The sequence below is a fragment of the Acinonyx jubatus genome, chromosome C2 (genome assembly GCF_027475565.1).
Source record: "Acinonyx jubatus isolate Ajub_Pintada_27869175 chromosome C2, VMU_Ajub_asm_v1.0, whole genome shotgun sequence".
Taxonomy (NCBI): Eukaryota; Metazoa; Chordata; class Mammalia; order Carnivora; family Felidae; genus Acinonyx; species Acinonyx jubatus.
Window position 1 is genome coordinate 5,258,675 of NC_069384.1, and position 27,080 is coordinate 5,285,754.

Sequence of the window (27,080 nt, forward strand, 5' to 3'; positions counted from 1 at the left end):
CCCCAAGTGAGAATTCTGGGGTCTGGATGATGGTGGGGCTGGTGGAGCCTCGGGGTGCAGTGTAGCCCTGTGCACCTGCCACAGTCTGTCCACCCTCAGCCATCTTCCATGACCCCTTCTTGTGAACCTCAGGTCCCTGACCTTCTGGCCTAGAAAGACCGTCCCGGCACGTCTTTGAGGCCTGTGGCTGCCGTGGCCACACATTCTGGCAGCTAGTTCTCTACAAAAGTGCTCCCTGAAGAGAGTGGTGTGTTGGGAATGTCTCCTCCAGTGGCAAGAAGGGGGCATCCTAAGCGGGAGTAGAAAGGGTCCAGTCTTACTTGGCAGGGATTTTGATGAGAAAGCAATTTTTGCATGCAAAAGGATGTACAAAGCCTGTGCGAAATTTTTACTAAACTTTCAGTAAAATTTTAAAGTATGTATGTATGTATGTATGTATGTATGTATGTATGTATGTATGTATGTATTTATTTATAGCAAGTGGGGAAGGGGAAGACAGAGAGGGAGACGAGAATCCCAAGCACACTCCTCACTGCACTCCGTCAGCATGGAAACCGATGTGGGGCTGGATCTCGGAGCTGCGAGATGATGACCTGAGCTGAAATCAAGAGATGCTTAACTGGCTGAGCCACCCAGGCACAACCTCAGCAAAATATTTTTAAGCCAGCGTATGGGAGGTGGAAGTCACAGGCAGAGCAGCTCAGAGAAAGGGTATGGAGTCAAGTTGAGTCTCAAGCTGGCGTCTGCATGTTGGTCCGGAGCGGGGATCCAAATGCCCCCCTGCTAGCTGGTCGGTAGTGGGCATTTCCTGTAATCGGGACCGGCACTCTGATGGGGTTCTGTTCGCAAGTAAAGGAGATGAAGGACAAAGGACCAAGTACGGTGCCTTTGGTACTGTCCCATACTTGGTAGACGTCCCATAAAACCGGGCTCTTTACTTAGCATCTTGGCACGTCATTCATGCCAACAGTTTGTTCAGTAACTTGTGCGCTTGTCAGAGCGTGGCAGGTTTGTTTGAGGCCGGATTTAGCGGGTACCTTTGTCAGCCTGTAGGTCAGTGCCTGCCAGCAGCGTCTTGCGGGGCACACCTCCGGCGGCTTTGTCTCCTGTCCCCCTCTTCACCCCACCGTCGCCTCCATTGGTGTGGCTGGGGGTATGGAACCTCAGCATGGCAGACGTGGTCTCTTTGTTAAATAAGGAGGGATGTGCAGGTGCCTTATCCCCAGATCTCACATCTTCTATATGGAAGGGGCGGGGCCGGGACCTGCGTCTTCTTGTCCCAGGGTGACCCCTCTCACTGTGCCTTGCTGCTTCCATCCTATCAAAGTAAATTCATAACTTATCTGACTGGACAGCACGAATAAACCTTTCAGAGAGCTTTAATTTATCTAGAGAGACGGTCCCATAAGGACCACCGTTACCCTTCTCAGCTGCTCAGTTTGTGTGCACGGCTTCACAACCTTGGGCACATTTTTTAACCTCCACGTAGGGGACCAAAGAACCTGCTGAAATTTTCTGGAATGAAAACTTAATACCTTGACCTGTTTGGAGCTCAGTCAGTCCCTTAGGAATGTTCTGCCAAGCTTGGTTAACTTAAAAATTGAGTTTATGCCTTGATTCATCTTTAATTTTTTGGTGTGTGTGTTTTCTCAAAACGAGGAGATAAAAGTCATTCCTTCCGTTGTGCCTTATTTCAACTCTTCAATGGCTTTTGGAAAACGCATTTGATTTTTAACTCTCTGGACCACTTTCAGATACAATTTCAATGTGTCCTAATCTTGACATGTTAATGTACCTTTTAAAAGATGAGTATATATCCCGAAGTTGTGATATTCATGGTACTATTTCGTGGTACTTTGGAAGAAAGGACTAATGTAATGATCGCTGTATAGCGAGTGAAGGAACCCTGACCTTCCCCTTGCAAACCTTCTTCTTTCAAGTCAGTAAATTGAGAAAGAATTTCAAGAGGAGAGGGACCTCTTTTTGGTGTCAGAATTAAATAACTATTCTAATAAAATAGGAAGTGATTTCGGGAGCTAGCTTCTGCTGTTGAGCTCTTTCCCTGGTAATTCAGATGAGGAAATAAAAATTTAATGTGGATTTTAATATATATGATAAATAATATATATTTTTTACATAACAGACTCTAGTTTATTTTATATTTATATGTGTACATATATATATATGTACACACACACGCATATATATACGTACACATTCTACTGGGTTTTTTTTTTTTCAACTGGAAATTAATTACCCCAGGATTCTAAATTGCTCATGGCTCATTACCAGTCACCTACAATCTTGCCGCCGAGCGGGAAATCAGACGCAGGCGCTTTAAGCCGGGCCGGTTTGGCATTTACTTACTTAGTTAAAGATCATCACCAAGCAGAAACCCCTTGGGAAGAGTGGCTGGCTCATTGGGCCCCATGGGGAGGGCGGTAATTAAACTCTGAAGGCAGCACTGATGTTCAGCTAAAAGCTTGTCTTTAAATAGTAATACACTTGCGTTGTAAAGTGGTAGGCCCTCGGGTGGCTGTTGACACAGTGTGAGGAGCTGGCGCTTTTTTATATAAAAGCTAAATTGAAGAAACTGTTATGAGCTCATCTGCATAAAGCAATATGATTCTGCCTGAGGGTGCAGGCAACGGGGAGTGATTAGCCAACCGGCTCTCTGCCTGCTCCTCCACGGCGCTGCTAACACGCCGCTTGTCACTAAAAAATTGGAGGCCCCATATGCCAGGCTGCCTCTGCCGGGCGCCCCTTCTGACGACACGCCGAGGAATTCCTGCCCGGCTCCGGGTGCCGCGGGAGCCCGGGCGCAGTCTGCAGAGGACGTGCATGTGTGCGTCCTGCCTTTCCCGGGGACGGCCCATTGTTCCGGGGAACATGGCAGAGACCTTGTGGGTTCGCCTCACTGATGGGATGCACGTTCGAAGGACGGGGAAGCTTTGCTCCGGAGCCCTGCCAGGCGCCCTGGGCATCTCCTCCGTGTGCCACTCGGGGTGGCGGCGTTGGGAATGGGGTCCCCGGCAAGAAGCACCTGCTTCCGATTCCGCTGGTCTCCTGGGAGCTGAGCAGGACGAGTCAGGAGGCCATCCTCTCCCCTTCGTGGACTGTTTCTCTTTAAAACACGTTTTGTGCTCCGGCTCTCAGTTTTCTGTGCTTTATTAATTATGCAAACCTCTTTTGCCTCAACGTGTAAACAGCGCATTAAAATTTTAATCTTGAGGCGAATGGCTTTTATGCGGCCTGACAGCTGCATCCCAGGGCTTTGAAAAAGGAGATGCCTCCATTTGGCTTTTGAGGAATCCCCTTTCAGGTCCCTCCAGGTGATGGGTTTGGGTGCGGGGTGGCTTCTGGGCTGATCTGATTTCGAGCTGCCTTTGCAGGTTTCCCTCTGTCACTGGGATCAAGACCTTTCTAACAGCAGGTGCTGGAGAAGGGAGAGGGAGTTTTAGGGAGGGCTTGTGCCACACCAAGGCGTACAAAAGGAAGGAGCTTCCTTCCTGCCCAGCTGGACCGTCACCCCAGGGACGATGAGGTTATATCCTCCTGGGATGGGTGGGGTTGGGGAAGGAGAGATGGTAAGATCCCTCCCTGACCAATGGTGCTCTTGGGCGCCATTTTGGTTCTGCTTGGTCTGTTGGGGGAATGTGGAAGGCACTGACTTAGGCCTTGAGAAAAAATGTTCTCCAACCACCCTTCTCTCCCATAACTAGGTGTCAGCCTTCAGACCCCACCCCAGCCACCAGAAGAAGCCACCACCGGCTCACTAGTGCTGTCCGGAAAAGGTACTTCCGGGAAGGACAGGATGTGACCTTCCTTAGGAAGACCCACACTTCTCTGTTTTCTAGGTGGGTTGTGAGATGGGGGTGGCAGTGACTTGATCCCAATAAATATTACATGAGTCACAACTCCAACATCCAAATGTCATCTATAGATTTTTTAAAAATTCAACTTCCTTTTTAAGTGAATAGGCTGCATTTCAAAGGAATAAAACTAACGCACAAACCAAAGGCCATTTGAGGCCTGTGCGTGGCCTGGGAAAGGGGAAGCCCATTTATTTACTCTTCTCCCTATGCCAGGGGCTGTGTTCATGGGGACCAGGCCCTGTGGAGTAGGTGTTATCATTGCATTATCTGCATGTGCAAACCAAGGCCCTGAGAAGGTCCAGGGGCTGGGAGGTGACTGTCATTCAAATCCAGGTCTGTTCCACCCAAAGCCTGTAGTCTTTTGACCACTTTCCATTTTGCTTCTGGCCAGAGCTTGCCCGGGGTGCTGGTGGGGACGTTGCCGACGTGGCAGGGGCCTTGACCCAGTGAAATGCAGCCTCCTGGAAGCCACTCCCTGCTCCCCTCCATGGTTCCTGACCCCAAAGCTCTCCTCCACAAACACCTGAAATTTATTTTCCCTGGGCCATGGACTCTTCCCCCACACTGGCTCTCTTAAAATGCCTGTGTCCTAGAAGAGAGAGAATGTCCAGTCTGAGTTCTGTGCAGGGAGTGTTGGAAGGGGGATGGAAAGGAGCACGCATTCTATCGCAGCCCCCAGGCACTGCATCCCATCATTTGGGTTCCAAGACCTTTTCACTGGGGATTATCATCCCCAGCAGATGGGGGTCGGGGTGGGGAAGGCTTAGCAAGGCTAGGAAAGATTCCAAGGTCACATGCCTGCAAGGGAGGCCCAGATTGGGCCCGACTCTGCCCCTAAAGCCCTTGGCCACTGCTTTCCTCCACAACAGGCTCACCCAACCACATGAGGTCTTAGGATCTGAGACCACTGCAGTGGACAAATGGGGACAGACATTCAGAAATGCCACGGATGGCTAGAGACACACATCCTGCCCCCGAATTGCTTCTAGCGTCATTTGGGGGGTTTCTCTTACAGCCCTGCCTGCGTTGTATGGCACGGTGGTCACACCCCCCAGAACGGCCCTTGCGGCGGAGGAGACCGAGTCTCCCTGGAGTCGTGGCAGGTGCACAGACCGTGCTCTGGTCCCCGCTCTGCAGCCTTTCTGGTTCTCATGCTGTTTTCTGTCTTCTATAAACTGTTAAAGACTTGGCAGAATTGGTGGGACTTGCAAGTGAGGCCTTTTGATTTGCGAGAGGGAAGTCACGGGGGCCTGATAGCTCCGGCGGAGGATCTCAGGCCAGAGGTGTTTTCCCCGATCCGTGAAGATCACTGGTAGGCTCTTCACTTTTGAATGCTGGCCCCCCAGTCTGCCTTGTTTTGCATGCTTTTAATTAAACGATAGTGACCGCGTGTCTCGCTTTCCTTATTTGGAAGAAGAAGGACGCCTGCCTCCCACGTTCAATGTGGCTGTCAAATGCAAACTGAGAGTTTCCATTTGGAAAGGAGTAACCGGTCGGTCAAGAGCAGCAGCAACAACAACAACAACAACAACAATAAAATGGCGACCGTGTGAGTTTCCCACGGCTGCCTTGACACATTAACATGAACCGGGCGATTTAGAACAAGAGGAATGTGCTCTCTCATGGTTGTAAAGACTAGAAATCCAAAGTCAAGGCACCGGCAGGGCTGGGCTCCCTCTAAAAGCTTGAGGGGAGGATCCTTGCTGCCCCTTCCAGGGTCTGGTGCCTCCAGGATCATTGTCATTCGTTGGTTTGCTGCATCTCTGTTCTGTCATTGAGTGGCCCTCTTCTCTGTGTCTCTGTGTGTCTCTTCTTCGTATAAAGACCGTTGTTAAGTTAACCACTTTAAGGGAAAATGAGCAGCCTCCGCCAGAGGAATAAAAACCTACAAACCAAAAGCTATTCGAGGCTTCCTGCCCATCTGCAGTGCACACCAAGTAATGTAAAACAGTTAAGAGGGCTGCTCGGGCTGAATCACCGTGAATGTTCCCTGCCACAGTCCCCGTGTCCAGAGACCCTCCTCATTTCCCAGAGACTCCTGGGAATGCACCTTGAAAGCCATCAATACTGCTTCTGCTTTGTGTGAGCGAAGGCACCGGGCCAGCAGATGTGTTCCTCGTGGCATCTTTAACCCTAAACATTTTCTCTCATCACAGCTTCAAATTCACAGTGAATAGGGCATTTCTACCCATGTCTGCAAATAATCATTTTCACTTTTATCTTCTTTTGAGATTCAATGTTTATTTTTGAACAGTTCCAGAGAGGTCGAAAAACCAATCCCCTTTTCTAAAATCAATTAGTCTAGCAGAGAACGCTGGACAGGTGGTTGCAATGAGAAGGAGAGGAAGCAAAAATGCCATGTGTGTTTAGAAAACTGGTTTCTCTTGTTAAGTCTCTGAGCCACTGTGCCTCTTTCTCCACCTTCCTTTGTGGGCTTTGCTCTGCTCTTTGTTTCTGGCTACTGATGGACGCAGGTGGCATTCTTTGTGAGCACAGAGATACAATTTTATTCCAAACTAACTTCTCTTAAGAGGCGTGCTTAAAAACCACAATCAAACACAGTTGTTCTCATTGTGGCACCTACCAGGTCTAAAGCAAATATAACTTGAAATTTACCCCAAATACCTATTCTATATATTTAAGAAAATTTTTAACGTTTATTTTTGAGAGAGAGAGGGAGAGCGAGCATGAGCGGGGGAGGGGCAGAGAGAGAGAGGGAGACACAGAATCTGAAGCAGGCTCCAGGCTCTGAGCTGTCAGCACGGACCCTGATGTGGGGCTTGAACTCACGGACCGTGAGATCATGACCTGAGCTGAAGTTGGACGCCCAACCGACTGAGCCACCCAGGAGCCCCTAAAAAAAATTTTTTTTAACATTTATTTGTACTGAGAGACAGAGACAGAGCATGAGCAGGGGAGGGGCAGAGAGAGAGAGGGAGACACAGAATCGGAAGCAGGCTCCAGGCTCTGAGCTGTCAGCACAGAGTCTGATGCAGGGCTTGAACTCACGAACTGCAAGATCATGACCTGAGCCGAAGTTGGAGGCTAACCCACTGAGCCACCCAGGTGCCCCCGTATTCTATATTCTACTGACTTCAGGGCAGTGTATGTACCTGAATTTGGATGCATTTCTTCAAAGTCTTTGTGGACATTAATACACAGAACAGATGATTCTTCCTTAATGATTCACTAAGTCTTATTGTTTTACTTGTTAATGTGTGTTTGATAGATTTAGTCATAAGGCCACAATGTTCAGAAAGCTGGCCTTAGGTCTTCTAATGCATATATTTCTGTGCATACATATATGCACGCATATCTTTCTCTGAAAACCCACAGGACTGCAGGTGTTAGTACAAAGTATCTTTCTCCTTAACTGTGCCTTGATTTCCTTTATTATTTCTGGCTCCCTGTATTCTTCTCTCAATACTTTTCAAAATTCATATATGCAGGACCCTACCGGAAAGAAAAATCCTTTCCTGTCAATTATAGAAACCCGCTACCTAATAATGATAAGCACATATTTCAAAGTGTTTTAGTGAGTGTGTTTAAAAGTTCAGCTCTGGAAAAGACCTCTATTCATTTAATTAGCAAGAAAACAACTCTTAATTTCTGAATAGAGTAGACTGAAAGCACAGTACAAACAACCGTTTGGGACGAGGTTGTTAAGATTCCTCTCTTAAAATACTGGCACTTAAGCTTTGCAGTTTATTCTTGCGGATTCAGAACATTTTTTATCTGATGGTTATTTTATGTGCCTTATTCTGTTTGTAAATTCACCCTCCACCTGACATGTTCAAAGCATGCAGCGAATACTGCCGTGGACCCCTCTTCAGACACTTCTGGGTTAGAGTGGAGTAATGTGAATTACTTTTCTCTTATTGAAAGTTTGTACATCTTTTTGTAATGTGTAGAAGACACAGATAAACGGAAACAAAAAATAATGGTGGCCTGCAAAAATTGTGACGTTTGTCATTATTTTGATGTATAGAAAGGCCTCTCCTGTGGCAACATGATATTGATGTGATGTGCAGCTGTATTTTCTTCCAGAACACTCCTTGCTTCATTGTTAACATACATTAACGATTTCTTTTGATAAAATATGTTGTCAGTGCTTTGGTGGTTCGCTCAGTATTTGTGGGTGGAGTTCATGTGGCTAAAACCAGACCGGAGTGCGAGAAAGGCGGGGGACCCTTTTCAGACATTTTGGCCTAAAGAGAAAGAGATACAGTGCGGGGGAGAGCATATATCAAAGGGAAGGCCGTTTCTTTTTGTAAATACTCGTGTATTATCCGTCTTTTTCTGATTAACGTTTTCCAGCTTTTGTATCCTAGAAAATTGCACTTGTTGGCTCATTTACCAAGCTTCATATGATTTGGAGGGATGAAGCCCATATCTAATGAGAGAAGAACACACAAAGAAAATAAACCATGGTCCTGGTGCTCCAGAAACCCAGTCCCGTGTGGGGGTGATGGAAGGGATAGACTTGGTAATTAAGATCGACAGGAAGCAGATCATGCCTGTGTTAAAGTGGAATCTCCGAGTCCCTGAGGAGCAGGGAGAGAGAGATTGGTTCTATCTGGAAAATCGATGGAGGCTTCTTAGAGGAATTGCTGTTTGATCTCTACTCTACCTTCTCGAGAATCTAAAGGTGCCTTAATTAATGTTTAGTGAATGAATTAATGAATAGAGAGTGTTTTGTTTTTCTGTGTTTTGGTTGTGCATGTGAAGGGGGGGGCGAGCAGGCTTCTGATGTAGAAGGGACAGCCCACAAGCCCGACAGCTGATAATTAGTCAATATTTGTTAAGAATTCATGAATTCTAATAAGGATATTGAGGCTGGATCATACATGAAAGAAAAGCATCCCTAAATGAATAATGCAACTCTGTATAACACCATTTGCAAAAAGTTATCCATACTAAAATTATAGGTGCTCTGAGCCTAAAGGCAGTGTCTTCTTTATCGTGTTTTCCCCATAGCACTAAAAAAAAAATATTAATAAAGCCATTATGTAAAGAGAGAGCCACCAGGAATGCCCTGGATTATGTCCGCATACAGGGAGTACGCCTTAATCTGAATGTAGACAGCTACGCCATATTTCCCTTTTGCAAAAAGCCTACAAATTGATTTTTATAAATTTACCGATGACACCATCCATCCTTTCTCATCCTGGGAAAAGCATATGCACAGGAAGAAAAGCATGGCCTTGCCTCAGCTTGGCCACTAATTATAGGTGACTTTAGCTCTATTCCATCTTGCTGTGATTCTGTTCATTACATTTGCAAATGGTCACAGGATTGCAAACTTGTTATTAAGTGGTGAAGTCCTTTTCTTAAATAAAATCTCATTTGCAATCTCAGTATTTCTAACATATAATCTCTGGTTGAGCCCGTGTGAACATCTGGAGACCCAGAGTCCAGCCTGCTCAGCGCCTGCCCCCAACGCTGTCCCCGACCCCCACACCTACCCTCCACCACCTGCTCCTCCCCTGGGGATTCCTGGGGACTCCGGGGTGTGGAGCTCCCCAGACAACCACTGGACTGTGATCATGAGGTTCCTCCCTGGCCCCAAATCCTGATCTGTAATAAATCTTTGTCTGGATTCCTTTTCATCCTATAAAGGGCAAGTCTTCTCTCCAGTGTATGAGTTAATTTACCTTAATGGCGTCTTTATCCTTGACCCCTTTGCCTGTGTGAGAAAGATGCAGCCCAGAGAAATAGATCTCAACCTTTATTGTGTACGAAACACTTGAACAGTTCATTGAAATTCAGGGCGCTGTCCTGTTTCTCGCTGCGTATGCCCTGCTTCCCAGTCTTACTGAGCAAGTCCGTCTGAGAGGCCATGGATCTGATTTGAAAACAACATCCCTGATGATTTTCCAGACTACACCAGGAGAAAAGAAAACAAAACAAAAATAAAGTAAGAGCATTGCTGTAGGATTCAGAGGATGGCAAACAGAGAGAGTAAGCACCGTGTCAAAGCAAATTTTCATTTCATGCTTAGGGATTGTTCCCTTTTATGTTTGGGCCAAATTCTCCGTGATCCCACGATGGAGACATCGGGATCGTTCATTAAGGTGGAATTTTTTCCAAGAACACTTTAAAACTGGGGCACTTTACGGTTTGGAGCTGTTACAATAAGGAATAAGTTTGAGGAAGCCGCATATTATGGTGTAGCCACCAGATCCCATTCCTGGAGGACGGTGCCGGTTGGATGCAGTGGGTCCTGCTGGGTTCAGACCCCTCTCTTCCGTATTCCTGGTGATTTGCTTTGGGCTCAGTGAGGATCCCCTTACATCTCTGAGCTAGGCTCCCTATCAAAACCGTGGGGGAGCCCCTGCTCTGCCCCAGCGTGAGCTGAGCCCTGCGTTTGCCCCTTCTGCTGGTCCCTAGCCCACCAGCTCACTCACTCACCTCCTAATTAGTGTAGACGGAACACTTTCTCTGAGGCCCCAAAATGAATATCGCCGGGCCCCACCCCAAGGAGCTGTAAAGCCATATGGAAGAAATGGGGGTACTTTACATTATGCAGAAGTGCTTGGGACGTGTTTCAGTTTGCTAGGGCAGCTGTGATAAAGTCCCACAGACTGATGGTTTACGCAACAGAAGTCTCTTGTGTCCCAGTCCCGGAGGCCTGAAGTCCAAGGTCAAGGTGTGGGCAGGGCTAGTTCCTCCCGAGGGGGGGGGAGGGAGAATCTGCCCATCCTTTCCCCTGGCTTCTGTGCTCCCCAGCATCTTTGGCGGTCCTTGGCTTGTAGACACGTCACCCCATGTCTGCCTGCATCGTCACAGGGAGCTGAGCCCCTCCTACTCCAGATGACCTCATCTCCGATTACCTCTTCGGGAATCCTGTTTCCAAATAAGGGTCTGATATACTGGGGATTAAACATATCGTATTTGCTCAACATTGACTTGGTCAATACGTGTTAAAAAAGGAGGTGGTTGGGGAGAAAGGGAGGAGCGAGGGGAGAGGGAGACTGACTTACAAATGGGTGATTATTGACTTCTGTCCTTGCAGATGTTCTGGAAATGGGCAGTGCTTTCAAATAACTGTGAGAAAGCTAAAATTGTTCTTTCCCTTGTGGCCGCTCTAATGTCATAAGATGGGATTAATTAAGGGAAGAGCATGCTATCTGAGAAAGACTGAATTGTGGCCCCCAAATTCACACGTTGAGAATAATTCCTCCTTCCCTGGGCACTTCAGTGGAACTGATGGATGGATGGAGTGATTCTGTAAAAATGTAAGGCAGCTCATACTCTCTGCTCACATCCTCTGGTGGCTTTCCCTTTCATGCTAGGAGAAGCCAAAGTTCTACAAAGTTCTTCCTCCCCTGTGCTCTGATTTCCCATAACCTTAACACCATTTGACACAGCACGCCTCTTCCTCAGTTTCTTTCTCGCACCCCATCTGGAAGGTGGGTGCCATTCTGTCCACTGATTGCTTGGCTGTTCTATCCCCAGCATGTGGGGCAATTCCTGCACGGAGTGAGTGCTTTCTCAAAGTAGCTGCTGTGTCAGTGAGTGGACCAAGGACTTAGAGACTGAAGGGACACAGATCAACAACACACAGTCTGTGACAGCCACTGCGGGGAGGCGGGTTGTACAGAAAGGATATTACATAAGTTATTCGGATTTGTAGACCACACTTCTCGCCAGCGCGATGGGCATGCTGATTTCTCTGGGCTTTAGTTTCTCACCTGGAAAATGGGGGCAGTAATTGTACCAGTCTCTTGGGTAACTGAGAGGGTTCAGTAGCTAATATCGTGAAGTTCTAAGTGCTTATGTTAGGTAGAAACAGTCAACTTAGTACATTTCAACATCTTTATTCCTTTTCCGGTTTTTTTTTTTTTTTGAAGTTTTCTATCACGAACATGAATTGCCTTTATGATCAGAATTTTAAAAAGCCGCCTTTAAAAGAAAACAAAGGGAATACAATGCTCACATATGTCTGGTTTAAACGTTAGTGCCTGAGAGCTTTGTTCTGGGCTCAGGTTTGCACCAGAGGACTTGGTGGGCAGGTCAGGACTCCCAAATCTGCTATAGCTCCCCTCTACCGGAAATAACAATGTGCCTCACCAACGTAGATCGCTCTGTCTGTGCACAGTGGCCCCTCTTATCATATTTTCCAATGTGTAAGATTTTAAAAAGCATATATTATCCTTTTGCTTCTCAAAACAATCCTGTAGGGAAATTAAACCATTTTCTTTAATAACATGGGATCTGATGCTGAGATTTTTGCCTCAAATCGTATCCGTGGAAGGTGGCAGAAATAAATACCAGCTGATCCCGCTTCAGTCATTGTCTTTTTGCTCGAAGCTGCCTCCTTTCTGGCCACAATTCCTCCTGATAATAAATCTTTTTAAAACCATGTCCAAATAATTAAAACAAAACAAAACCAATAAAAGGATCTCCCAAGATAGAATAATATGAGGGAGGTAGGATGTTTAGGAGACAACTTTGCTCTCTTTTATAAAATCCACTGGCCTTTCTGAGCTTTGACATGAGGAAGAGTTTTAGGAGTGAGCGTAAGGTCCACTAACATTTCAGTTAGGGGCGCCTGGGTGGCTTAAGTCTGTTAAGCATCCAACTTCAGCTCGGGTCATGATCTCATGGTTTGCGAGTTCAAGCCCCATGTCAGGCTCTGTGCTGACAGCTCGGAGCCTGGAGCTTGCTTCGGATTCTGTGTCTCCTTCTCTCTCTGCTCCTCCCCAGCTCACACTCTGTCTCTCTCTCTCTCTCAAAAATAAACATTAAAAACAAACAGACAAATACAATGTCAGTCAGATGCTCAAAATATCCAATTTTAATTCTCTTTCCATCCTGACAACAAACAAACAAGCCATGTCCAGGCCTGCCAAAGTGGGATTCTGTTCCAGACAACCTGCAAGGCATATGTGGGACAGGTTGAGAATTCGTGCTCTGCTCTAATCCAGGTGTCCTGTCCAACACCTGTGTGATCTGTCAACTTGTCTGTCTCCCACCCACCGGCCCAGAGTGTGTTCTATATTTGTCTGCTGGTCATTCCCACTAGACTCTGAGCTTCTGAAGAACAGAAACTGGCTCTTATATATCCCCATATCCAGCTCCTGGTACATAGTAGATGTTCAGTTCATGTGTGTTGAGAATTGAGTTGAATACAGCTTTGAAAAATACATTATCACATCTAAACTGAATTTCCACAGTATTTATGGTGACAGTAGTTTATTTTTTGACCCTATAAAACGTCATAAATCTCATGTCCTAATTAGCAAATGAAGACAAAGGTTACAAAGAAGTTAGTGCACACCAAGACGGAACTAGCATCAGCTGGCGTTTGCTGAGGACGAATCATGTGCTGTCACAGCTGATCCTTGCCCTAACTCTGTTCCTGTTTTTGCCAATGGATGAGGACACGAGTCTAGGGCACTTATTTGCCCAAGTTCCTATGTATTATAATAAGCAGAGCAAACATTTCTTTTTAGTGCTTACCCTGCATGCACCGCTCTTGTAAATCTTCTAATATGTGTTATATCACTCGATTCTCCCCTAAACCCTTAGGATAGGAAGGACTGTTGTATTCACGTTACAAATAACTAGGCACAGAGGATTAAGCAAAGATGCAGATTAGACTAGAATAAATGGTGGACCACGATCAAAACCCAACTTCTTGGTATAAAAGGTCATACTCTTAACCCTGACCCCCTCTTGGGGAACCAGGTCTATCCCAGGCATAGTCTAAAGCACAAGTCCATCCTTTTCCCCAAAACTAGAACTTTCTATTTTTCTTGTCCTGTATTAGCTGACCTCACAGAAATTCAGAGACTACATCATAATGCCATGACAACTTTAGAGGTAATGCTGGCAGAGATCATTATGGCCACCCATAATGGGCCATTTTATACATTCTATACATTATACATTCTATACATTATTTCCAAATCAGAGAATAAGAAAAAAAATAGATAAAAGAATACTATGGGCTAATTACCCTGTAGAAAAGTATTGCATAAAATGATGAATAAATTAAAAAAAATCTATATATATTCCACTCCTAAATAGTTATCCTGGATAATATTATTTTTAAAGTACTCTTCAAGTGAAAATAATGTTGGTCAAGAAATACGTTCATGAAAACAAGCTCTTGGTGATGAATGTCATTGGCCTGTGAGTAAAAGGGGAAAGCTGATCCCTGCCTGTGGGGTTCAGGCTAAGTATCTCGGAGCTGGGTCTGTGCACCTTGATTCCCGTGAATGCTGTCCAGATGCCAGAGGCCCCTCCAGCTACACTTGAGATGCATGTGTTTCCTCGTCGAGCTTCTTCTTTTTCCTTTTCTTATAGACGAGAGAAAGTACAACCTTGACTTTCTTCTGAACTGTCACAAATGACATTTACTTTTTTCCCTGTGGAAACTACTCAAAATAATTAATATCCAAGAATATAGTCTTTATACAACTACTTTGCTCCTAGAGAAATTTGAAGGTTAGAAAATGTCAAAAAGAATCTGAATTGATTTTGCCACCTGGGGTGAAGTTTTCTATTCTTGTTACAAAAGTCAATTTTCATAAAAAAAATTTTCGTATACCATACCTTGGGAATATCTTAATTTCAATGGATAAAAAAAGCATATAGTTGCCTGTTTACAGTTTTACTTTAATATAGAGCATTGGTATTAAGGGTTTATCATCTACTTTATAAATTTCTGATCTTCTGTAGGAATAAAGTAAAAGGAGAGTCACTCAAGTAAATTTTAAAATACTGACTCAATGCTTTCAGTCATGTGTGGGTGAGTAGCTAGATGGGTGGATGGATGGATGGATGGGGAAATGGATGGATGGGGAAATGAATAGATAGTGGACTCATTTCTTTGAACAATGCTGATACATTGGTTAAATGTTGTGCTTGTGATCTTAAGTTGGGATACTGGAGAGAGAGAACAACTTTTAAATAGGCTTGGGATATTTAAAATATCATGTCTGTATGTTTATAACAATATAAAGAAATGGTTTTCACATGCATTTGTACATGTGTGGATACAATGAAGAGGATGAGAGTAGTTTTGATCATCTGTAAGCTTTGATAATGAAGTACCATTGTCTTTATAATATCCGGAAGCAACCTATGGATCCTTAAAATCATTTTTTATTCCACTTCCCTGCCTTTGCTGACCAGCTACAAGTGAGATTTTTTTTTTTTTATCCTACTGGTAAAGTCAGTCAAATCGAATGAAATTCTTTCTCTTAACACATACACAGATCCAGGCTGAGGTCTGACTATATAACACCATTAACTGAGGCTCTCTTGGTGGTCCCTAGGGCACTGTGAGATGTCCCCTTGCCCTTGGACTTTTCCTTCTATCCCTGTCTCTTTGACTTACTCCACAAAGTCTTCTGGATGTTTCCAAACACTCCCCACACACTTCTGCCTCAGGGTCATTCCATTTGTAGGTGTCTCTGCTCAGGATGCTTTCTCCCCAGGTGACCACTGTCTCTCCCTGTCTCTCCCCTTTGGGTCTGTGCTCCTGGGTCACTTTATCAAGATGGTCCTGACCATCTCATTTCACAGCACACCTGTCACCCTTGATCTCCTTTCCCCCATTCTTTTTTGGTCAGGAGCCTCCTTGGCCCCCTCCATGTGACCTAGCTGACCACTGTATTTAAAATCATGACCTTATGGGACATCACTTCTCACTTCCCTTTCTCTTTCTCTGTAGCATCCATGCCGCCTCACACACTCCTTTATCTTGTTTGGCATCCGTGTCCCTCTTATCCGGGGGGGGGGGGGTGTCTCCTGATCCTTCAGTGACATATGCCTAGTGCCTAGAATAGATCCAGAGGGATCTGCTGCAAAACAGTGGAGAGGATTTAGGTGTGTGTGGCGGGGGCAGGCAGATAGGATTAACCATTGGTTTTACTGGAAACCATAGCTGCCTTATCTGAAATTTGTTAGTATTTTAGCCTCATTGTTCATTCTCCTTGTTGCCCACCATTGTGAACCCAGAAGGAATTTCTTTATATAAAGTGTCTACAACACCTTTTTTATATAAAACAACATTTGTTTGGAGCCACTCAATTTACATGACCTTAGAACCCGTGGCTCGGGTTCTAATGGCCAGAGCCCTGCTTCCTCCCACGCGTGGGGCCCCCTCTGGTGGAGAAGGTTCGGGGATCAGGGTGGACACCTCTGCCTGCTTCCTTGCGCTCCCTGGAGTTCTGGTGGAATTCTGGTGGAATTCTCTGGTGGAATCCACATTGTCCTCCATTTGCCCCACGCTTCCTGAGCAGCCCCTCCGTGAGCCAGAAGCTTCCAGGCATGGAGCCCAAGAGTGGGAGACACTGACATAGGCCTTGTCTGCAGGGCAGGCGGTGACACCTGCAAGGCTCCAGTGAGACGACGAGGTGTGCTGATGCCAGGAGAAGAAATGGTCAGGACCCGCGGGCATGTCCCCTGTAGGAAAAGGCAGGCACACTCACGTACAGGGGGAGATGTGGAGTGAGACAGATATGGGGACACGGGCAGGGTGTCAGGCAGAGGGGACCTGAAGGAGAAAGAGAGTGTGGTGTGCTTGAGGTGGGGAAGGGTGTGGGGGAGGGGACGGATCAGGTTCAGAGAGGGAGGCTGTGGATGCCAGCAGGCACTTACCCTGCAGCGTCCCGGGGGCCACAGTAATGGTCCTGTTGGCGTTAAGGAGACACAGACACGTCACTGCTGGGGAGACACAATCACGTTTGCAACATAAACTTCCACTCTGCCTGCGGTGTAGCAAGTGGTTGGGAGCAAGGGGCTGGCCAGCTCCCGAAGTGGGGTGATGCTTGAGTCATAATGCAGGTGAGAGCTGTGGGGAGCCTGACCCAGAGGACAGAGGACAGGACTCCGGCAGAGCTGAGAGATGACGCGGCAGAGAGTGGAATGGACTTGGTGGCACCACGGATGCTGACAGACAGGGAGAAGGAAAAAGAGGGAGGGCGAGGTGACCTCTTTATTGGGAACTGGGTGGGAACCCCCATGGAGGGAACCAGGCGAAGTGTGGGTTTTGGGTGGAGAAGGAGGAGTGTGGTGTTGGGAGGTTGATGTTGAAGTATCTCCAGGATTTCTTGGTGGAGGGGAGACTGTCTTTGTATGTGAGACAACACATTTTCTCTAGGAAAATAGGTTATTTGCTATTGTAAATCAGGCAGTTGAGTCCATTTATAGGGTGGATGTGGGATAATTCAGAATTTTCCTAACATGGCATAAAATGGGTCAAAGGGTTTTACTTTCAGTGCAAAAGCAGTTAGAGGGATCACCTGAAATCAGAGTTTCCCAATGGATAAATCGTAGACAACTGGTCACCTCAAAGGGTGGGAATCCTTTCTCCACCACAAGAAAGGGTTTTCTACCACACTCTTATTTACCAACAAGGGTCAGATGGAGACCCTTGGTCAAGTCTGTGTGTGATTCTAAAGAGAAGAGGACGATCAAGTCCAGAATAAGGACGGCTATTCTAAAAAGATAAACAATATTGGGAGAACTGATGGTGTTTTCTTTCTTCGAACTGAACTTGTATTTCACAGTTTCCAGGTGCTGGTTGGTGTCTTTTGCTTGGTCCAGCCCCTCTCGAGGTCCAATTATATATGGAGCTGGGGCAGTTGTCAACAGTTTGGTGTGTGTTATTTCATCCTGTTGGTGACGCATCCCTTGAAAATAAACAGCACCCTCAGAGTTAAGACAGTATATCTCCAATGTAGAAACTGTCTCTTCAAAGTATTGCTGGGGGCAGTAGCAAATAAAAAATGGCCATCCTGTTTCCATAAACTTTATTGCATCCTGTAACTATGCTTTCTAGGTAGATAAAGGTTCTTAGTTTTGTTTTGTTTTGTTTTTCCTGCATAAAAGAGAAGAAGGACAGGTAGCAGAGGGAGAGATGGCCAAGGGTTATCCTAATCCTCTGATATTTTATAGTGAAAAAAAATATTCCCTCGAAGAAGCAAGGTAGGTTTTTAAGGTGGTTATGAGCATTTCTTCCAAACTCAGACACGCGGGCAACATTCTTAAAGCCCTTTTATACCTAAATGGCTAAGGAGCTTAGAAATTTACCTCGAATCTTTCTCATCCAGTAAGATTAGGGTTGGGTAGGAGCTGATGTGAGAGAGATGATTGTAACATATCCACTGACAGACAGAAATGACCACCAGTCTCTGAGGGTCCGGATACAAACCTTTGATCGGCTGAATTCTTAGTATTAAGGAGATCCATGTGGCTTTGGAAGGCTTTGAAAGGATCCAGGACTTTTAAGATAAGGTTGCTCCTAATCAACACAAGCAAACATTAGACCTTGGAGTAAAATCTCTGCAAACATAATTCCTATTCAAGAGGAAAAAAAAAACCCAAACTATTTTAGCAGCCACCAAGGAACCCCACCACGTTCTGTAATAGAAACACACAAAACTCGTGATGGATGTTCGTCAGTGCCTTTTAGCCCTGGAAGGTGTGGTAAAAGCTTTCTGGTGACTCGCTCAGGAACCTTCCCAAAGGTGAGTGTCATGGCATGCTTCGAAAAAGAGGGGCCCAAAATGGAAAGCCTTGACATTGCTAAGGGTAAACTATGTCTCGAAGCATACCTATGAGGATTCTCTGGCTACTCACCCCGACTGATTGTTGCTACACCAGCTGTCTTCCTGAATTCTGAAACCAGAGACATTGCTTTACAAGGTGATTTCTCGAGACTAACTCAGCAAAAACAAAGGACACAATAACTGTCTCGCAGCAGGGGAGGAGAGACATAAGGGCATTTCTCAAGCCTCTGGCTTTAAGGAACCGAGCCTGGAACTAGAAATATGAGGCACGAACACTCACAATTTATCAGTAACGTAGGGCAATGGTGCCCACAGTATCTAAACATGAAGATCATAGCTAAGCCGTCTTTCTTTTAGGTCAAGGAATAACACCATCCGGTAAATACTGGGAAGGGATATTTTAAGCCAGGGCTGTCCTAGAAAATCCAGAGCAAATGTTTATGCATATTCTATTTGTAAAAAAAAAATGCTTATATTTTACATTTTCTAAATACGTGTAACAATATATCAGAGGCCGGGAATTAATATAGCAAAGCGATCCCATGATGTTCTTAGATGTACTGCTTTAGTCCTTAGCTTCATGTGGTGAGTCTTGCCTTGTGTCTCTTGTATCTTATTTGAGCCACATGCGAGAAAGAAGAGAATTCCACATGGAATGGCATTCTAGCATTCACCGTTCACCGTGGCCCAGGAGTCGTGGCTTTGGCCACGCGCGCATCATGGAGAGCTTTGTGAACGAAAATCGATGGTAACTTACCAGATCGTCCTGAGGACTTTGAGGACTATTGTAGTCTCTGGCACTGAAGCAGCCCAGTGCTGAAGGATCACTTTTGGGCTTGGAGTTTTAAAATGGGGCCATGATATCTTGGGACACAAAGAGGGAGCATGGCTGCAAACCTGTGTCACTAGACACTGTGGAAATCGCGGGGATGTCTGGACGAGAGGCTTGCTCTCACGTTCTCATAGCTCCGAGTAGCGCATTCTTCAGAGAGAAAGGAGAGTCCCACACGGGGGTCCTGTCTCAGGCTTTCACACAGGATTCCTCCCTGGGAGGCAAGAGTGGCTTCAGGCTTCCTTTGAACCAGTAGCTATGACAGCCAGAACCGGCACTGCTGAATGAAAACGCTGAATTTGTGCCAGGGCGTTTCAGTTACCCACGCCTGTGGAAGAAACCACCTCAAAAGTCAGTGGCTTAAAACAAGGGCTATCTGTTCGGCTGGTGCCTTTGCAGGTTGGCGGTTTGGGCTGGGCTCACCCGGGCTGGGGCATGCATGAGTCTGGGTCCAGCCGCTTGTCAGCAAGGTGGCTCTGCTTTGGGCGATGGCCAAGCTGTGTTTTGGTGTGATGGAAGGAACTGCTCCATTCACTTCTTGTCATCAGCAGCCTAGCGGGGGCTCGTCCGTGGGGCATCTCAGCAAGGTTCAGGGAGAGAGAAGGTGTTTAAGGTCTCTGAAAGTCCCAGTTGGAGGCTGGCACACCGTGACTTCTTCCTCATCACATAGGTCATCGTGAGACACAAAGCCCCTGTCTGTGGTTCTCTCCAGAGTGTCTCAGTCAGCATAGTTCCTGGCTTTCTAGCTGGTTCTCAGACTACTTTCATTATCTCCAGGACTCCAAATCCCATCCACCTGCCATGCCAACCCTCACCCCAACCCTCTCCTGGAAGATGGCCTTGTCTCTACATAGCTAGAAAGGGGAGAGCAATGGAACAGTTCTGTTTAATTAATATTCTGATCACAGGACCAGGGTCCATAAGACCAGGACCCCATGAATAGCCCTCACATCCCTGGCCTGAAGAAGCCAGGAAAAGGGGTGGAGATCATTTGGGGCAGTAGAGCTTCCCTGGAAGGCTTGGCCTTGTGCTAAGTCACATGCAGCGTGAACAATATCCTGCCCTCTCCTCCACATTCAGGTCTCTCCTGAAAACACATGGTCCCTGCCACGTGATCAGCCGTAGGGACATCCCAGCTCTGCATCTAGAACCAGTCCCATTTGAGCAGCTGATGGGGCTTCCCTGAGACCCCAAGATAAGAAATTGAGTGCAAGCAGTTCATTTCAGAGGCAGTCCCAGAAAATATCCTAAGGAATTAGGGAAGGGAGACAGGAAAGGAAAGAAGGCAATGACGTGAGTGTTGTGCAATGAGTTACTGCCATTCGTAATGGGGGCTCAGTCCCACCTGGGGAACCCCAAGAGACCTGGTGGATTACCCTTAAGGAATGATCATACCTGACAGACAAGGAACCTGCCGTATCTGTGGCTGAGAGCTCTTCCTGGGGACTTTGACCCCCCAACGCTCGCTGTCCTGACTGCTGGTGAGAGAAGGCTCTCAGGTACAGGGGTGCAGCTGTTTGCAGTAGGACCCCTCTTGGCCAGAACTGGAACACAGGTGCCTCACAGCATGAAGTGAACTTTGTGAGGCCACACAGCCAGGAACTAAATCTGACTCTAAAGTCCGTGCTCTTTTTGGCTGGACGAGGCGCCATCCCAACCACGGAATACGTTGCCCCCAAAGGGAGAGGATAGGCCAGAGGAACAAAGTGTGCTGGGGAAAGATGCATTGAGCTCGGCAGGGCTGAGCGCCCAGAGGATGGATGAACATTGTGGAAATGGAGAGCAAGTAAGCAAAACAGGAAAGAACAGGAGAGAAGAGGAAATGACGATCACACCAGTAGTTGCTGGGATCCAAGATGTTGTTGGGTGTGCAGAAGGCTGGGTGATAAAAATCAAAGGCCACCAAAAACTGACTGTTTGAATATCTTAGCAAACCACTGATACATTCACGGAAGAGTTTATCAGCAATGTATACATGTTCTTCTTACCCAAATAGTGTTTGTTTCATGGCAGTCTGGGTCCTGTGACACAAAGCCCCACATTCTGTAATGATCTATTCTGATCTGTTCTAAATGCACCCCTGCCCTCTGCTAGACAGAAAACAGGGAGACCGACTCTTTCAAACCCTGGGGGCATGGCGTCGCTCTTTAGTTTTATGTTCCCAGGTATATTTATTGGATGCCCTATTATATGCATATATTTGCATGAAATAAATACACCGTGAATAAAGATCCACTTTGGGAACACCATCTGCCAACACAAGTGGTGAAGTGCACATTCTTATTTGTGAAGTTTTCATGAACTCTTCTGGGATCTCGGGAGCATTATTACTTGTATCAACGTCATGTGGATTAACATAATGTGCTTAAATTCCATAGGTATCTATGAAGTTTTTTTTTCCCTGAGCCAAATAAGTCACCTTTGACCAGAAAAACTGAATAAAAAATGAATGAGTAAGTTTGCTGGCCCAAATTCTGTGTTTAGCTGACATATTGTATACCAAGAGATTGCACTGATTATTAATAAATGGCAACACCACCCCCCGCAAAATGCTGGAAAAGCTTAACTCTACAAAATGCTTATATTTTATTGTTTATATTTATGTGTATCTTAACATAGAGTTAAGATTTTATATATTAAGAGAAGTTAAGATTTATATGTATATATAATACATACGCAGTACAATTTTTACAATTATCTAAACTTTAACAAAATCTAACATTGTAAATTCCTTAATCAATCTCAGCAGAAAAGTGGGGGGGAAGACTTCACTCTACAAATACTCGTTGTGTTACTTCTTTGCATTAGTATTTTTGCGCTAGTAATATTGTGGAGAAGTTCAGAAATAAAGACATAGAAAAGGAAGAAAGAGAATTCTCATGTGTGGTGTTCTCCCATAACCACACTAACAATAAAAGTTTTTTTAATATCTCTCTGTTGCTTTTCCCGATTTTAGATTTTTTTTTGATTACTTGTGTTGAAAATTACCAAATTTTTAAAAAGTTTACTTTGGGAGAATTTGTTCATGAAAATTCTAACTTTTAAGTTGTTCATGATCAGTTTTCTTAAGGACCCAAACTGCCGCTAGTAATTTTTTTTAAGGTAGATGTGACATGTTTTGTTATAAACCAAATTCTGTTCATCAGATTAAGCTCTCACATTTATTCAAATTCTTGAGACACTCTTTGCGTTACTGACTCTGTTCCCTGTGCTCTGCTTTTTATCTTCATGACTTATTTTAAAACTGGAAGTTTGTGCCTCTTAATCTCCGCCACCTAATTTGCCCATCTTCCCATACCCCTACCCTTTGGCAGCCACATTTGTTCTCTGTACTTATGAATCTGTTTCTGTCTTTCGTTTGTTGGTTGCTTGCTTTGGTTTTTAGGGTCTGCATATAAGTGAAATGATATGGTATTTGTCTTTATTTTATAGTACCCTTTAGGTCCGTCCATGTAGTCATAAATGGCAAGATTTCATTCTTTTTTATAGCTGAAGATATTCTCTTGCACATGTGTATCCCACATCTTCTCTATCCGTTCATCTACAGATGGGCACTTGGGTTGCTTCCATATCTGGGCTACTGTAAATCAAGCTGTAATAAGCATAGGGGTGCACATATCTTTTCAAATGAAAGTTGTTTTGCCCCCGACCAACTATAGACATCAGTTGATCAATTTTGTTTCCTTTCCAAGGGAAAATATTTGTCATGCACCAGCAAGGGGCCGTGAACTCCAGTTTGAAAAGACTCACCAAGTACAACTCTCCAGTTTGAAAACTGGGGAGTTGAAGCCCAAAGAGATAACGTGACTTAGGTTTAGTTATCAGTGTTTATTGTTTCAAAGGGGAAAAATTAAATTAATGAAGGCATTGAAAACTACATTGCATTCTTATTAAATACATTTTGTAGGATTTGTGGTTGATGATCGTGAACATCAAATCTGACTTCCCTGTTGAGCGAAATGAACGATAATCAAGTGGAACAAATTGCATTGCTATTATCCCTTCTTGTTGATTTGAGCTAGCACATGATAACTGAACTGACATGGGCTTTGTTTGCTTAGCTCTTCTCCTAAGGAGACCTGCATGCATTTTGCACTTTGAATTTATACCAGTTTTCTATCTACTAACTGCCTAGTCCTGACCTCGATTTAATCAAGAGTTCTGTCTCCCTCTTCAGTTTAATTATAGCACATACCCATGGAAAGCACATATTTTATGCCTAGTTTTGTTCTAGAATGCTTGTCAACCCGAGCACTGTTGACATTCGGGGCCAGATAATTCTTTGCTAACGGGCTAGGGGGGCTGTCCTGTGCATTTTACAAGATACTTAGCAGCATCCCTGGCTTCTACCCACTAGATGGCAGTATCACCCGTTCTCCCACTCCCACTTGTGACCAAAAATGTCTCCAAATATATTAACCCAATGTCCTCTGGAGTACAAAATTGCCCCCCATTGAGAACCCGTATTCTAGGTACAGTAAGGGTTGTAAGAGTATTGTAAGACCACAGAGAGAGAGGGTGTTTCTAGAGCCTCTTGTGGTCTTATTTTGTTAGAATCTGCTAGAAGCTAAGCAAACGAGGGCCATTTCAGCTCAGTTATCGTGCGCTAATTCAAACGTAATCATTGGTGATGATTTTCATACACACCATCTTCATCCAGTCTCAGTTTGTTGGTGTTTTTGTTTGTGTGTTTTGCCCCCTCAAGAACGTACAAAACTGTAAATACATTTAGGACATTTAAATTGTTGACGGCAATCTTTGATTTTGACACACTTTCAGGGGAAAAGTATTTGCTGGAATATAGTAGCATTGTGTTTAACCTCACCCTCCATTTGACTTGCTATGATTATAGAGCATCACTTTCTCTAGAAGGAGGAGGATATTTACAGTAAGGCAGAGCTACCGACATGCAAGCCTGACACATGTATCGATGTGTGGGCATTTCAGGTCACCCCTGAAATTTAACTTGAAGTTTATAGGTCCATGGCTCACAGAATTTCTTCTGGTGGAAATTTATCCCTGCGTTGAGAAGAACTAATCTACTGCATGCATAATGTAGGGCCAAGGCTAATGCCATTCGGGCAATGTATTGGCTCAGAGTAGTTATATGTCTTGAAATAGATGAGAGGTCTGAAATAATATATGTATTCATGGGTATTAGGAGTCAGGAGCTATAAATGTTGGGATCCAGAGAATGCAAGAAGGGTAAGGCACATGCTTCGTGATCTAAATTACCCAGGTGATGGAAGTTTCAAAGGTGCCTGTTTGTTATTGTTGCTTAGGTTTGTTGTTCAAGCAAATAAGTATCATATTAGGGTTCTCCAGAAAAATAGAACCAATAGAGTGTGTGTGTGTGTGTGTGTGTGTGTGTGTGTGTACACATACCTGCCCCACCAAATTCTGGGCATACCCTCCCTCTGCATTAAATGCCAGTATCTCTGTGCACCAGAATTTATCAATCCAGAGCCTGGGACTATAGCTGAGGCTCAGGGCCACCTGCAGGGCCAAACAGGTGCTTCAGGGTGAGACCAAGGGGCTGGATTCAGGAAAGCAAGAGCCGGCTGCTGCTACAGGTACCCAGTGGCAAGGGAATGGAGAGCCTGATTGCACAGACAGCACATGTCCAGCGGTCCCTCCTGTGTCTCAAGAGCTAAGGCTCAGGCCAGCACAGGGCTGCAGGTCCCTGAACCACCACAGAACAACAGGTTTTGTAAACCCGAAGGCAGGAGGAGGGTGGGGGGGGTTACCTTGTATTTATTTGCTGTTCTTATATCCACAGCCTTACTTTCAGCTGCTTAAGTCATTACGTTTATGTTTAGGTCCAGACAGAATGGGCTAATGCCTATCCACACTGAAGACAAAGGGACGCCTGGGTAGCTTAGTTGGTTGAGGGTCCAGTTCTTGATTTTGGCTCAGGTCATGATCTCATGGTTGTGGGATCGAGCCCCAAGTCGGGGCTCTGCCCTGGGCATTGAGCCTGCTTAAGATTCTCTCTCTCTCTCTCTCTGCCTCTCTGTCTCCCCTCCTTCTCTCTCTCTCTCTCTCTCTCTCAAAAAATGACTGAAAACAGAACATTAAATAGCATCGTGGAAATGCTCAAATTGGATGGTTTAGTTATCACCTGGGTTGATGGTATGGGGCAGGCCAGCAAAGGTTGGTCTTAGGTTCTAGGGGGAAAAAAGCGCTAACAGAAAAGAGAGAGGGAGAGAGAGGGAGGGGGGAGAAAGAGCGCTAGAGAGTAAGAGAGACAGGAGAGAGTAGAGAAGAGAGAAGGAGAGAGAGAGAGAGAGAGAGAGAGAGAGAGAGAGAGAGAGAGAGATGGGATGAAAGAGGGAGAGAGAGAGAGAGATTTGGACCCTAAAGGCAGTAACGTGTGTGTATCTTAGCAGAAAGAGCCATTTGGATTTCTCCAACACCGTAGGGCGCTGCAGAGACCCTCCCCTCCTCCTGCTTCCTCCCTGGGCTGGCGTTTCTTTCCTTTCTGACCCCTGCCTGGTCACAGAGAGAGATGGATTTTGACAGAATCAGGAAGAGTTGTTCTATTTCCATAGCAACGTCAATTCACATTCTGCAGGTATATCGCGGCCACTTAGGCCACGGACTAAATGAAGGCTCCTGAAGGTTCTGGCCAAAAATAACTTGGCAGGCCACCGTTCCTCCCAGCCCCACGGAGATGGGCATTAACTGATGGGATGCCAGCTGTCAGCTCCGCTCCTGTCTCCCTGCTAAAGAGGAAGGAGCAGGACTTGCCAGTGCTTGGGGGAGGGGTGCCAGCCAGGGGCTGCTCCATTGTTTCCACGGGCTCAGAAATAGCTGAATGGAACATGAAATACATTCTAACTTGTTCACCCCAGGGGCACCAGATAATTTGTATTTCAGCACAAGTATTATAATTACATAGCTTAGAGTTAGAATTAATTAGCATTTGGGGAAGTCGTGATAAAACCGAGCAGTTATTAAAAAATTAATTTTAATAGAAATCAGTTTGGAGAGTGTTGCTTGTCTTTTGAAAGAGGATTGATTGATTGATTGATTGATTGATTGGTTTATGATAGCGAAGGGAGGGAAAAGGATAACATGATTCAATAGTCCCATAACCAACCTAGAATAATAACTGCCCTTATCATTGGGTGTTACCCATGGGTAACTAACTCTCCAGGGATAGTGGATAGATACTAAAAACCCAAACCAGTGGCACAAATGCCCAGCACATTTAAAAGTAACTCAAGAGTTACGGTAATGTTTGAGGGTTACCTGTGGGGGGGAAAATGCTTAATATTATCCTTTAAAAAAATGCATCAGCTCCCAAAGAGATGGGTTATGTCAACGTTACTGATAATAAACACAGTGGAGAATCACTTCCTATATTTGTTCTGGACACACAAGATGCTCGGCAGGCATTAGCATGGGTCAAAGAGTAACTCCCGCAGTCAGCAAATACTGTCTGTGCATGTTCTAGGTATAAAGCTGTCCTGGGGCTCTGGGGGAGAATACAGAAGACACATTCTTGCCCTCAGAAGCTTTTACCCTGTGTGGTTCCTTGGCATGGGGAGTCAGAAAAGACTGGTTTATATGAAGGAAAAACATTTCGACCTTAGGTTGGAATTTAATGACACCACCTCTTAAAACCAAAGACACTCCTAATAAAATCTTAGTTTTCTGAAGTTGTTCATCTTTCCGTGGTTCTATCAAAGCCTATCCTTACTCTTAGGAGATAACGTTGAATGATTTGAGGTAAAACGGGCATCAGGTGCGCAACATACTTTTTAAATTGTTCGGCAGCAGCAATGGCTGTGTCACTCTTGGAGGAAGTGACAGTGGTGATGCAGGTGGCACTTTGTCAGC

At 45.3% G+C, this 27,080-nt stretch overlaps 1 protein-coding gene and 2 long non-coding RNA genes across 4 annotated transcripts in view; 2 read left to right on the plus strand and 1 right to left on the minus strand.

The window, feature by feature from the left end:
- Positions 1-27,080, plus strand: part of DSCAM (DS cell adhesion molecule) — a 693,896-nt gene that overhangs the window by 286,884 nt on the left and 379,932 nt on the right. The window lies entirely within an intron of this gene.
- LOC128315104 (uncharacterized) lies at positions 15,962-25,829 on the minus strand. Its single transcript, XR_008297518.1, has 3 exons — positions 24,983-25,829; positions 18,046-18,135; positions 15,962-17,524 (listed from the first exon to the last, which is right to left on the minus strand). It is a non-coding gene; the product is annotated as an uncharacterized LOC128315104 (long non-coding RNA).
- On the plus strand, positions 15,990-17,632 carry LOC128315103 (uncharacterized). Its single transcript, XR_008297517.1, has 2 exons — positions 15,990-16,272; positions 17,402-17,632. It is a non-coding gene; the product is annotated as an uncharacterized LOC128315103 (long non-coding RNA).